The sequence below is a fragment of the Mangifera indica genome, chromosome 8, assembly GCF_011075055.1.
Source record: "Mangifera indica cultivar Alphonso chromosome 8, CATAS_Mindica_2.1, whole genome shotgun sequence".
In the NCBI taxonomy this organism is placed as follows: domain Eukaryota; kingdom Viridiplantae; phylum Streptophyta; class Magnoliopsida; order Sapindales; family Anacardiaceae; genus Mangifera; species Mangifera indica.
This window is the reverse complement of record NC_058144.1, coordinates 13,906,541-13,920,028: the sequence shown is the minus strand read 5'-3', so window position 1 is coordinate 13,920,028 and position 13,488 is coordinate 13,906,541.

Here is a 13,488-nt window from a genome sequence, read left to right as displayed (position 1 = left end):
GGCAAACCTTTTGTTAAATCTCTTGTAGAAAGTTTTTGTAAAACATCAATGTTTGCATACCCTAACCTTCTATGCCATAGCCACATGTCTTCCTCCTTAGTTAACATGAGACTAGGTTTCTAGATTCTATATCATGCAAATCTATAATATAGACATTTGAATGCCTATGAGCAATGAATGAAAATGGAATTTGTGCTAGCATTAACTATTTCACAACATAAAGAGTAGAAACTAACTTTGAAGCTTTTATCACATAATTAACTTATACTACATAAATTATGTTTGAGGCCTTCAACAAGCGGGTCATCATTGATAGAAAAATAAGAGTTACCTATAGTGTTGATGTCGATTACCTTTCCTTTGGATTTGTCTCCAAAGTTGACATTTCCACTATCCTTGGCCTTCGAAAAGGAGAATAGACTTTTATCTTCTGTCATGTGTCATGAACATCCACTATCTAAGTACCACTTGTTAGAGGACCTCAAGGAAGACTCATAGCACACCTACATCACAAAATCATTTATTTACTTTTTGGTACTCAAATGGTTTTGAGTTCAACAATGTTAGTTTTCATTGTCTTTATACAAATTCAAACCTTTTTAATCTTGAAAGGTTTACCATTCCTAATTAGACATGACCTAATAGTATGCCCAATAAATGTGCAAAATTTGCATTTCATATGTAATGCATGTGGTTTCTTTAAAGGCTTATATGAGTTTGTGAAAGGATTCTTTCTATTATAACCTAACATTTATTTGTTAAGACCACTTCTCTGAGATGCAAACATCTCATCTAATCTTTTAGTGTCTATTTAAAAATTTTCAAATAGTTCATTAGAGCTAGACACCTTTTTTTCATTTCTTCTTGTTCCTCTTTTAAACTTGTCAACTCTTTTAGGCATAAATCTTTTTCATTTGTGGCACTTACATATTTCTTAACCAAGTCACTATGATCATGCAAGAGTGAGTCATGTTCTTTCTTAATGCATATTAGTTGTTTCTTTAATGTTTTATATTTCATTTGCATGTTCTCATATTCATCCATCAAAGACTTAAATGCATCTTGTAATTCATGCAAGGAGTACGAGTTTAAATTGTTTACCTTATCTTCTGAATCACTTTTGGCCATGAAGCATATGTTGGCCTTTTTTTCCTCTGACTCAGTTTTATTGCTTGAGTCATCACTCCTATTCCAAATGGTGGCAAAAACCTTCTTCTTTAAATTTTTTTCCCTTCTTGTCCTTTTTCTTCTTTCTCAATAGGCATTCTTGGCATATATGACCTAGTTTTTTGCACTCATAGCAAATGATCTCATTGTTGCTCTTTTTCCTATCTCTTTTTCCTCCTATTTGCCTAGTAGATCCTTTCACTTTATTCTTTTTAGGCCTTGACATAAATTTACTTATCTTTCTTGCAAGAAGACTTACATCTTCTTCATCCATAAAAGATTTTCCTTCATTTTCTTTCTCATCAATCACTTTCAAGGCAATGTCCCTATTTGGCTTGACTTCTTCTTTCTTGGATTTCTTCTTCATCTTATAAGTAAAGAGACTTTTTATGAGTTCATCCATTCCTATTCTCAAGAGTTCATCCATTCTCATCTTACTTAGATCTTTAAACTCCTCAATCATCATGACCTTCATAGTCCAAAAGTCTGGAAGAGACCTTAAGATTTTCTTTACAAGCTTAATTATCTATAATCTCTTTCCTAGTCCTTTAAGGTTATTAACAAGATTTGAGAACCCCTTATACATGTCAGTGATGTTCTCTTCAGATTTCATCTCAAATAGCTCGTATTCCCAAAAGATAAGTTCCATCTTTGACTTCTTGACTTGGCTTGTCCCTTCATATATGGTTTAAAGTATGGTCCACACTTCTTTTGCAGACTCACAAGTTGATACCCTATTGAATTCTATACCATCAAAAGCACAAAATAAAATGTTAATAACTTTAGCATTTAAACTCATCATCTTCTCATCTTCATCATTAAAATCTATCTCCTTTTTGGGTTCATTTGTCCTAAGTGCACTGGCACTAGGTCTCCATGCTTAATAATTCTCCATAATTTGAAATCAATAGACCTAACTTGGCTTGTCCCCTCATATGTGGTTTAAAGTATGGTCCACACTTCTTTTGCTAACTCACAAGCCAATATCTTATTGAATTCTGTACCATCAAGAGCACAAAATAAAATGTTAATAACTTTAGCATTTAAACTTATCATCTTCTCATCTTTATCATTAAAATCTATCTCCTTTTTACGTTCATATGTCCTAGGTCCATTGGCACTAGGTCTCCATGCTCAATAATTCTCCATAATTTGAAATCAATAAACCTAACATAGAGTCTCATTCTAATTTTTCATTGTGTGTAGTTTATTCCACAAAACAAAGGAGGTCTAGTAGTGCATTGTCGTTCGATGAAAATAAGTGTGGAAGTGTTAGCCATTTAAAAAGATTGTTTGACTAAAAAAAAAAAAACTTGAGCTCAAGTTTTGATACCAATTGTAAAACCACAAAGAATAGCTCAAAGGAACCTAAAAGGGGGGTGAATAGGTTCTTTAAAAATTCTCTTTTTTTTTTTTTTTTATAAAAACACTTTAAAAGAATTTAAAATGAAGATAATCAAAGTTTATTAAAAGAATACAACTCAATCATAAACACAATTAATGTTATCTCAATTAACAATCAAATAGCAATGAATGACAAGCAATAAATGTAATTTAATATGAAAGAGAAAGAGAGTAAATAAGAGTTCAATTTATAGTGGTTTAGAGTTTTCTTTTATAACCCTCTTACATCTACTTCTTCAACCAATCATCTTGGAGTTCCACTATCACTGGAATGTTCTTTACATATAGTTTGTCTGGGTGTATGCCCAATACACTAGTTATACGAGATTTCACTCTCAAGTATTTGTTTACAATAAGTTTTATGTATCAAATTGCCTCTCTAAGGTTGAGAATACAAGTTATGCACACAAGGTCTCTCAAATGATTACAATTGGAAGCTTTGTGAGAGTAAGAAAGACGAATAAGAGTATGAATTTTTTCAATATGCCTTATAAGCTTCTTCAATTGATTTTGGATCCTTATATAGTGAAAGATTTTACCTAAAATGGAATAGAGTCAATATCTTTGAAAATTTTCGTGTTAGAAATGAAGAAAAAGGATTTTCTTTGAAAATTAGTGCATGAATAGGCTAGACACATGTTAGGAACAATCGGTACCAACAATTTCAATGTAAAGTCAATCATGATAAGAGTTTCCAATGGTCAACACTAAATGCTCCCTCCAATAGGTACTGATCGGTACGTTTGAATGTATCAATCGTTCATGGCCTTGATAACTCTTTCAAAATTCTAGAAGTGATAACGAGGAGGGGAACGATTGAATAAGCGACCAATGTCCCAAGTAATTTTTGCACTATGAATAAGCTAGATACCTTTATGAACAGTCTGGACTTTTTCTTTGACTTTGACCGCATTGAATTTAAAGGAATGTGTATAGTAACAAGATGACAAATCGTTTTGTACCTAAAATATGCCTAGAACGAGTTGTACTTCTTATGGAACAGTCGATACAGGCCAAATGGAATTTTTCAAAATTTCATAAGCATGAATGGTTTATGCACGGGTTGGCTAATGAGAAGAATTTTGTCTTGTCTCAGTCATTTATGCAAGACTAATGGTCATTCATCCATTTCCTACATTTTTCATAATTCATCCATCTTTGTAATATTTTAATGCATTCTATGAACTTTGTTAGATATTCTAACTTAGGTTTTTATCATCATCAAAATACCTAAAGTCCAACATGTAAAATTTTATATACAAACAATGATATATCACCATGTAATTGGATTGTTGAAAATTAAAGATAAACCAATACCCAATTTCATAAAGACAGACCATTATTTATGCATAAAAGTTAGTACACAGTTTTATTGATATTTTATTTACTTTAAATAAAATATTAATTATGGTTGTGGGTATATAGTGTCGACTTTTAAATCTAAACTTTCCCATATGATGATACCGAGGTTTTTTCTACACACAAGACAAAAATATAAAGATACATCAGTCGATGTATGTATGTCTTCATGCCCATGCTTTCTCACTATTTTTTTAATCATTAATTCAAAAGTTGAATTTTGCTTAGCTATCCTTGCTTTCCACAATCTATCAAAATCCCACCCATCCTTCCACTTTATTCAGAATTATCATAATTAATAAATTCATTTATGAAACTATGATTTATCCATGGACAAAGAGACCATGGAACCTAGTTTTGTGAGAGAGTCACTAAATTTTGATTTAATAAAATGATTTGGTTTTGGTTAGGAAAAAAATTTTAAAATGGTTTACAAATTAGGTTATAGTTTTGGTAATTTCCAAACATACACCGCTTTATTTATACACACACAAAAATCAGACCTACATAGATAAGTGAGAGTTTTACAAGTATGACAAAAGTTTAAATTCAGACCTTCCCCCTTAAAGTTCTAATGCATTTTGTCAATCCTTAAGGTTAATCTTTTAGTATTGACTAAAAAAAAAATGAGATTTTAGTCATTATTAAAAAGAATGAGTGTTATATATAAGGTTTGCATTCAATACGAAAATTTTAATATAATAAAATAAACATTATAATTAATAACAGAAGATATTGTTATGAATGAGTGGTTATATGTTATAAAAAACATCGATCAAATGGAGTTTATCTAATGATTTGATAGTTCGAGAAACAAAAAATTAATCATAAGTAAATACAAAAACTATACTGCTACTAATTAAGATTCAAAATTTACCCATCATGTACGTTGATGCACATGTCACTTTGTTTATTCACAATTAATAATACATACCTTTAATAATGTGTACTACAATGTATATTTATAATTCTTGGTGTGCTGAGTGTGAGATAGTATTGACAATAAAAATAATTAGGAGTTAAGAAACTTTATGGATAGATAGAGGTATAAAATATTGAAAAGGTGATTGGTAACACATACTATTTTATTTTTTTAGGTCCAAACCATAAACCTAACAAGAGTTAACTATAATTTTTTAATTCATTTTAGTTTGGCTTGAAGTATAAAATAAATAGGTTTTGTGTGAGATTTTATCAACCTATTTTTTTGGTTTGGTTTAAAAATATTTCAAAACCAAACCAATTTAAACAGTACATACGCTTACTTAAAAATGATAATTTTGATCTAACTTTAAAGTCTTTGACCCACCTTACCCTAATGGAAAGAGGATTCTCCAATAAAAAAGGGGAAAAGGACAAAGATAGAGAGGGGGATATATATATCCCCTCCTTGGCCCATTCTATCCCCATCCCAGTTCCCACCCTTTAAATTTAATATATTTGCTTAATATACTAACATATTTTTATGGTTCTAGATTATTTGTATTTTTTATTATGCACATTAAGATAGTTAGCATATACTATTTGTGATATTTGAAATAATGAGTTGGTTGTAGGTTTAGCTAATTTTGTTATTTAATACTTTTATTGTGTGTTTAAAAGGTGTGGAGAAAAGATTTTTTACCATAGGTATAGAAATAGGAAGGGAATTTTTTTTTCTTATATAGGGATGAGAAAAGAGATTTATTCTCACAGATAGGAGATAGAGAATCTTTATCATTCTCATAACGAGAACAAAGATTGATATTTGTTGTGAGGATGAGATGGAGAATAGGATACTCAGTCCTTGTCCTCTCCGTTATCATCCCTATACTTATCATTAACATGTGCCACCTAAATTTATCATTCACAATGATTTCTTTGAATAAAGAGAAAAAACAAAGTGGACAAAGTGAAAATAGCATAAGATGAAATATTTTTCCAGACCAAAAAGTGCACCAGAGTTTAGGCCTAACCCATAATTAAGTTTTTTATATTTTGCTAACTAAGGAATCTTGACTTTATCGAATAAATAAATCTCATAATACAGTGATAAATGTTATGCATCTAGGTGGCTTTCCACCTCATCAAGTCAAAGTAATGCCATGGGAAAGCATTTATGGGAGGGTGCCTACATGATGATGAAATTGGAAAATTGAAGGAAGGCATTAAATGCCTTTTATATGAGCAAGCCAAATTTGTCAAGAGGAGTTGGTGAAAAATTTGTGTAAAAATACCTCCCCTCTCTCTCAATTTATATACATATTTCTCTTCTCTTTTCTTCATCTGGAATTCATATTTCCATAGCTTGCTCTTTTCTCCTTTACTATCTTCTCCTTTCTTCTCAATTCTTCCTTTCATTTCTGTATCTTTCATATTTGCTTAATTAATTATATAACACGTTATCAACACCATCTGCTCAGTTTGCAAAATCAAAAATCTGGACTTGAAGTCCTGAAACCTTTACCTGAAGTTCTGAACATTACTTGTGACCTGAAGTTACAAAAATTATGAATATAGACCTGAAGTCTTAAATATGATTACTATATATAATTTGTAACCTAAAGATTACAAAATCATGAAAAAATATATATAGGCCTGAAGTCCTATATTTCACTGATATATTTATTATAATTACATCCTACTTGCAGCCTGAAGATTACATAAGTGATAAAAATAATAAAATAGAAATCTAAAATATTATGTAAGTTTTACATAATATAATATTATGAATATGAATCATAAAACCAAAAGTTTTGTGAATATATGATAAATAAAAACCTGAAGTTCGCACATAATTTTTCTTCATTATATCACTAATTGTTATTTCTTTCATCAACCTGCAGTTGGTGAAAATGACAAATCTTATAAAACTTCAATATGTTGCCCTTCGATTAGATGGAGAAAATTATTCTGAATGGGCATTGGACACAATTCTCCATCCACAATCAATGAACCTTGGAGAAACATTAAAAGAAGAAAATAATGCATCCCAGTAGGATAAATCTAAAGCTACTATTTTCCTTCGTCATCATATCCACGAAGGGCTACGAGCAGAATACGTGGATATTATGGATCCACTGGAATTATGGAGAAATCTGAAAGAAAGATTCGATCATCATAAATCAATAACATTACTAATGGTCCAATATGAATGGACTCATTTACGTTTACAAGATTTTAAATTTGTAAGTGAATATAACGCTGCCATGTTCAGAATTGTCTCTCGAATGAGACTATGTGGAGAAAAAATAACTGAAGAAAATATGTTAGAAAAAACTTTTTCCACATTTCATCCCTTAAATATACTCCTGCAGCAGCAATATAGGGAAAGAAATTTTAAAAAATATTTTGAACTGATATCTTGTTTACTGGTGGCTGAGCAAAACAATGAATTATTGTTAAGGAACCATCAGACACGCCCTACTAGTACTGCCCCATTCCCTGAAGTGAACGCAACTACTAGTAGTAGTCATCGTGGGCACAGACGAGGTCCTGGACGAAATAAGTTTCGATTCAGAGGTGGTCATAATAGAAAATCTTTCCACCTTCAAAGGACCAAAGATGAAGCAAAACAAGATAAAGGGAAAATGATGCAGAATAAACCACAGAACCATGAAAGTAAATGTTATAGATGTGGTTCTAAAGGTCATTGGTCGCGTACCTATCGTACGTTAAGACATTTGATAGATTTATACCAAGCATCTATTAAAAATGCAGACTATAAGATCGAATCAAATTGTGTTGATAATCCAGACCCTATAGATCTAGCAAACTTTGACCTTTCAGAATTTCTTCAAGACTAAGAAATTATGTATATTATAGTGTGTAATTAGTACTATATGTTTCTTCCTTTCAAATTTTGTAATCACTAATATAAATTTTAAAATGAAAGGAAATGGACTCAAAACTTGAAGCGTTAACTTCAAAAGCTGGTGATAGAAACCTGTGTTTGGTCGATAGTGTAACCACCCACACTATATTAAAGGAAAAAAGATTCTTCTTAACTTTATCACCAATAGAAGCTAAAGTAAATATTATATCGGGATCAATTAATTTGATTGAAGGCTTCGGAAGAGGTACAATTATGTTAAACAATGTGACCAAATTAAACATCAATGATGCATTATATTCAAGTAGATCCAGAAGAAATCTACTCAGTTTTAAAGATATAAGAAATAATGGTTATCATATTGAAACCATGAGTAAAAATTGTGCAGAATTCATTTGTATAACTAGTAATGCCTCTGGAAGAAGGCTTATACTAGAAAAATTACATGCTTTATCATCTGGATTGTATTAGACAATCATAAAGGCAATTAAAACCTACACAGTTTTGAACTAGAAGTTCATTGATCCAAAAGCATTTATGCTTTGGCATGACCGCTTAGGCCACCTAGGATCTACAATGATGCGTAGGATTATTGAAAACTCACATAGACATACATTACAGAATCATAAAATTTTATTATCCAATGAACAATTCTGCATCGCCTGTTCTCAAGGTAAATTAGTAATAAGACCATCTTCCTCCAAAATTGGAGATGAATCGCCATCATTCCTACAAAGAATTCAAGGGGATATATGTGAACCTATTCATCCACCAAGTGGGTCATTTCGTTATTTTATGGTCTTAATTGATGCATCTGCACGATGGTCTCATGTTTGTTTATTGCCTACTCGAAATGTTGTATTTGCTAAACTGTTAGCACAAATTATTAAATTAAAAGCACATTTTGCAGATTATTCGATCAAGTCAATACGGCTAGATAATGCTGGTGAATTTACATCCAAAACATTTGATGATTATTGCATGTCTATAGGGATTGAGGTTGAACATCCAGTCCCACATGTCTACACATAGAATGGATTAGCTAAGTCTCTTATCAAACGACTTCAGGTAATTGCACGTACCTTGTTACTAAAAACTCAATTACCTACTTCTATATGGGGACATGCTATATTACATGCTGCAGCATTAATTCGCTTGCGACCTTCTTCTTATCATCAATATTCTCCCTTACAGTTAGTCCTTGGTTACCAATCTGATGTATCTCATTTAAGAATATTTGGTTGTGCTGTATATGTTTCCATTGCATCTCCTCAACGCACAAAAATGGGACCCCAATATAATTTGGGAATATATGTTGAATATAATTCACCATCCATTATCAGGTATCTGGAACCATTAACAGGTGATCTTTTCACTGTACGATTTACAGATTGTCACTTTAATGAGACAACTTTCCCATCTTTAGGGGAAAAAAAATGCCTCCTGAAGCTAGGCATGAACTTACTTGGTATGTACCTACCATGTCTCATTTAGATCCTCGCACATCCCAAAGTGAAACTAAGATACAGAGGATAGTGCGTTTACAAATTATTGCTAACCAAATGCCTGATGCATTTGTAGATACGGCAAAATGACAAGATCACATGTTTCAGCTGCTAATGCACCAACAAGAATCAATGTGATGTAACACCCCAGGTCCAATAGCCCGGCCCACTATTAAGATATTGTCCACTTTGGACACACAGTCCATCATGGGTTTGCTTCTGGGCTTTGTAACCCAAAACGCGTCTTAACAGTTAAGGAGCTCACAGGCTATTTAACCAATCCAATTCTCCCACCACTAACCAATATGGGATCCATAGACAGAGCACACACAGACCCAACATCTCTCCCGTGCTTTGTCGATGTGGGATTCGTCTAAGGGTATCACTGATCAATCTATTCGAGTCGTGATTGATCAATCTACTACACGCTAGAAGCGTGGTAGACCTGTTGGATCAAAGGATACTATTCCTCAAAAAAGAAAGGTAAATAATCAAACAAATATCAATAATGATGATCCTAAGATAATTGAAAAATCTATACTCTCTAATATTCCTCCAGAAGAGGTTATGGTCTCTGAAGAGACTAAAGCCCCTGAAGTGGCACAAACTCCTGAAGTGGTACAAAATCCTGAAGAATAAGAAAATGAGAATATTGAAATATCTTTAAATAATTTTCATACACGAGAGATGTGGAATCGTGACACAATTATAATTGATGATATATTCTCATTTGCAGTAGCTACTGAAATTTTGAATGATGATGATTTTGAACCACGTACTATGGTTGAGTGCAAACAAAGACATGATTGGCCTAAATGGGAAGAAGCAATTCAAGTAGAATTAGCTTCTCTAGCAAAACGTCAAGTGTTTGGGCCTATAGTTCTAACACCTCAAGACGTACAACCCGTTGGATATAAATGGGTATTTGTGAGAAAAAGAAATGAGAAAAATGAAATTGCTAGATATAAAGTCAGGCTTGTAGCCCAAGGCTTTTCCCAAAGGCCCGATATAGACTTTGATGAAACATATGCACCTGTGATGGATATAACCACATTCAAATATTTAATCAATTTAACAGTCTCTGAAGGACTAGATATGCGTCTAATGGATGTAGTTACTGCTTATTTATATGGGAATTTGGACACTGAAATTTACATGAAACTCTTTGAAGGATACAAATTGCCTGAAGCAAAAAGTGGCAATTCAAGAGACTTGTACTCAATTAAATTACAACAATCATTATACGGATTAAAACAATCCAGACGTATGTGGTACAACCGCCTCAGTGAATATTTGAAAAAATAAGGCTATGAGAATGACTCTATATGCCCATGTGTCTTTATCAAAATATCAGAATCGAGATTTGCTATTATAACAGTTTATGTTGATGACATGAATTTAATTGGGACTCCTGAAGAGCTCTCAAAAACTGTTGAATATCTGAAAAAAGAATTTGAAATGAAGGATTTGGGAAAAACCAAATATTGTTTCGGCCTGCAGATCAAATGCAATCCAAATGGAATACTTATCCATCAATCAACTTATATCGACAAATTATTAAAACGTTTTCATATGGATAAGGCTCATCCTTTGAGCACCCCAATGGTTGTTCGATCTCTTGATCTGCAAAAAGATCCATTTCGTCCTAAAGAAAAAGATGAAAAGATACTAGGTCCTGAAGTACCGTGTCTTAATGTCATTGGAGCCTTATTATATTTGACCCAATGCACTAGACCGGATATATCTTTCGCAGTTAATTTGCTAGCCTGATTTAACTCTGCACCAACCCGTCGCCATTGGAATGGAATCAAACATATACTCCGTTACTTATATGGAACTAGAGATTTGGGATTATTCTATTCTGTCAAATCCCCTAAAAATCCTAGTTTAGTTGGATATGCAGATGCTGGTTATCTTTCTGACCCACATAAAGCCCGTTCACAGACGGGATATGTTTTTACTTATAATGACACAACAATATCATGACGCTCGACCAAACAAACCTTGGTTGCTACGTCCTCAAATCATTCAGAAATTCTAGCTCTCTATAAAGCCAGCCGAGAATGCATATGGTTATGGTCTGTCATCCATTATATCCAGAATGCATGAAGTCTTCCCTCTACAACAGATACTCCTTCTATATTATATGAAGACAATGCAACATGTATAGCCCAAATTAGAGGAGGATACATCAAAGGAGATAGAACCAAACATATCTCACCAAAGTTCTTCTACACTTATGAGCTCCAGTAGAGCAAAAAGATTGATGTCAAGCAAATAAGATCCAGTAAGAATCTGACAGATTTGTTCACCAAGACACTTCCGACATCAACATTTGAGAAGTTAGTTTATAACATTGGTATGCAGTGGCTCAATAAACAATCAAATTAATTTCACTATAAAGAGGGGGAGTATTCATCAGGAGGAGCATTTATCAGAGCAATTTTTGAAGTATATAATATTGTGGACAAAATATGCACTGTACTCTTTTTCCCTTAACTAGGTTTTGTCCCATTGGGTTTTCCTAGTAAGGTTTTTAATAAGATAGTTTAAACACGTCCAACACCAACTTACAGGACATTTAATAATTATATTTCTTTGCTTTGGTTTTTATCCTATTGGGTTTTTCCTTAAGCAAAGTTAATATAATTATCTGTAAGTAGTGAAAATCCAAAGGGGAGTATTATACATCTAGGTGGCTTTCCACCTCATCAAGTCAAAGTAATGTCATGGGAAAGCATTTATGGGAGAGTGGCTACATGATAATGAAATTGGAAAATTGAAGGAAGGCATTAAATGCCTTTTATATGAGCAAGCCAAATTTGTCAAGGGGAGTTGGTGAAAAATTTGTGTATAAATACCTCCCCTCTCTCTCAATTTATGTACATATTTCTCTTCTCTTTTCTTCATCCGAAATTCATATTTCCATAGCTTGCTCTCTTCTCCTTTCTTCTCAATTCTTCCTTTCATTTCTTTATCTTTCATATTTGCTTAATTAATTATATAACAATAAACATAATATCAAATAATTTAGAGTTTATTTTATTGTAATATTTTACTATTTAATCATAAATTAACTAGGTTAAATTTTTTATATGAAAGAGAGATTACCCTAATCAAATCTTAACCTTTTTGCGGGAAAGTCACTTCGTTGAACTTATTGAAGCCCATGGTTAAGTTGAACAAGTCAAAAATAATTACAAAGACTAGTAGGGCCGCTCGAAGTGGGGCCTATATATATAATCTCCACAGAAGAAACACCTCAAAATTCCCTATCATCGTTGACTTCACAGCCAAACTGGTCCCAATGAGGGCTCATAAAAATTGACAATACTAACATAAAATAATTATAAAAATATTCATAAATATAATAATAATTTATAGTAAATAATAAAATAACCCCCGATAATGCTGAAATTACACTGGTGTTTTTAAAATCAGATTTATAGTTGCTCCAGTTATCTCATTATTTACTATATGATTAGTCCAATTTATTTTTAAGTTATTATATATATTTTTAATAGTGTTAAATATAAAAAATATAAAATTCATTAGAAACAATTTTGTAAAATTATTAATAATAGCAAAGTATATTTATTTCTTTGAAATATAAATTTCAAATTAGTAAAAAAAAAACTGAAAAGAAACAAAAAAATAATTTCAAATATGTTAATTAAACAATTGACACTCTATTACATGGATAAAAAAAAAAACTAATTTAAAAGTTTATCATTAATTTAATTAATATTTTACAAAATTTAATCCTTTTTAATTTTAATAAGACAAAATCTGAATAATATTATATAATCTTCATTTTATTGATTTTAAATGGTTTTTATGATTTAACAAGTTTACTGAATTTAACCGAATTCTATATTAATCAATATTTTTATATAAATTAGATCAGATTATAAATTGATTTATAGTTTAATCGATCGAATCAATCAATTTAATCCAATTTAAAAATTAATGATTTATACTCATTATTAAAAATGGTCATAAAACCCTTTAATTTCTAATGGGTACAATTTTGAAGTGACGAGAACTAAATACTTAAGAGAAAAAGAACTGGATTAGAAGGTTTCATATTTAAAGACAAAGTTATAGCACGTGAATTTATAATAAATAATAATTTAATTATTAAAAATAATATATAATTAAATAATTAAATATCATTTTATTTTAATTTAAAATTAATTGATCTTGAATTAAAATATCATGTTTAATCTCTAAATTAATATT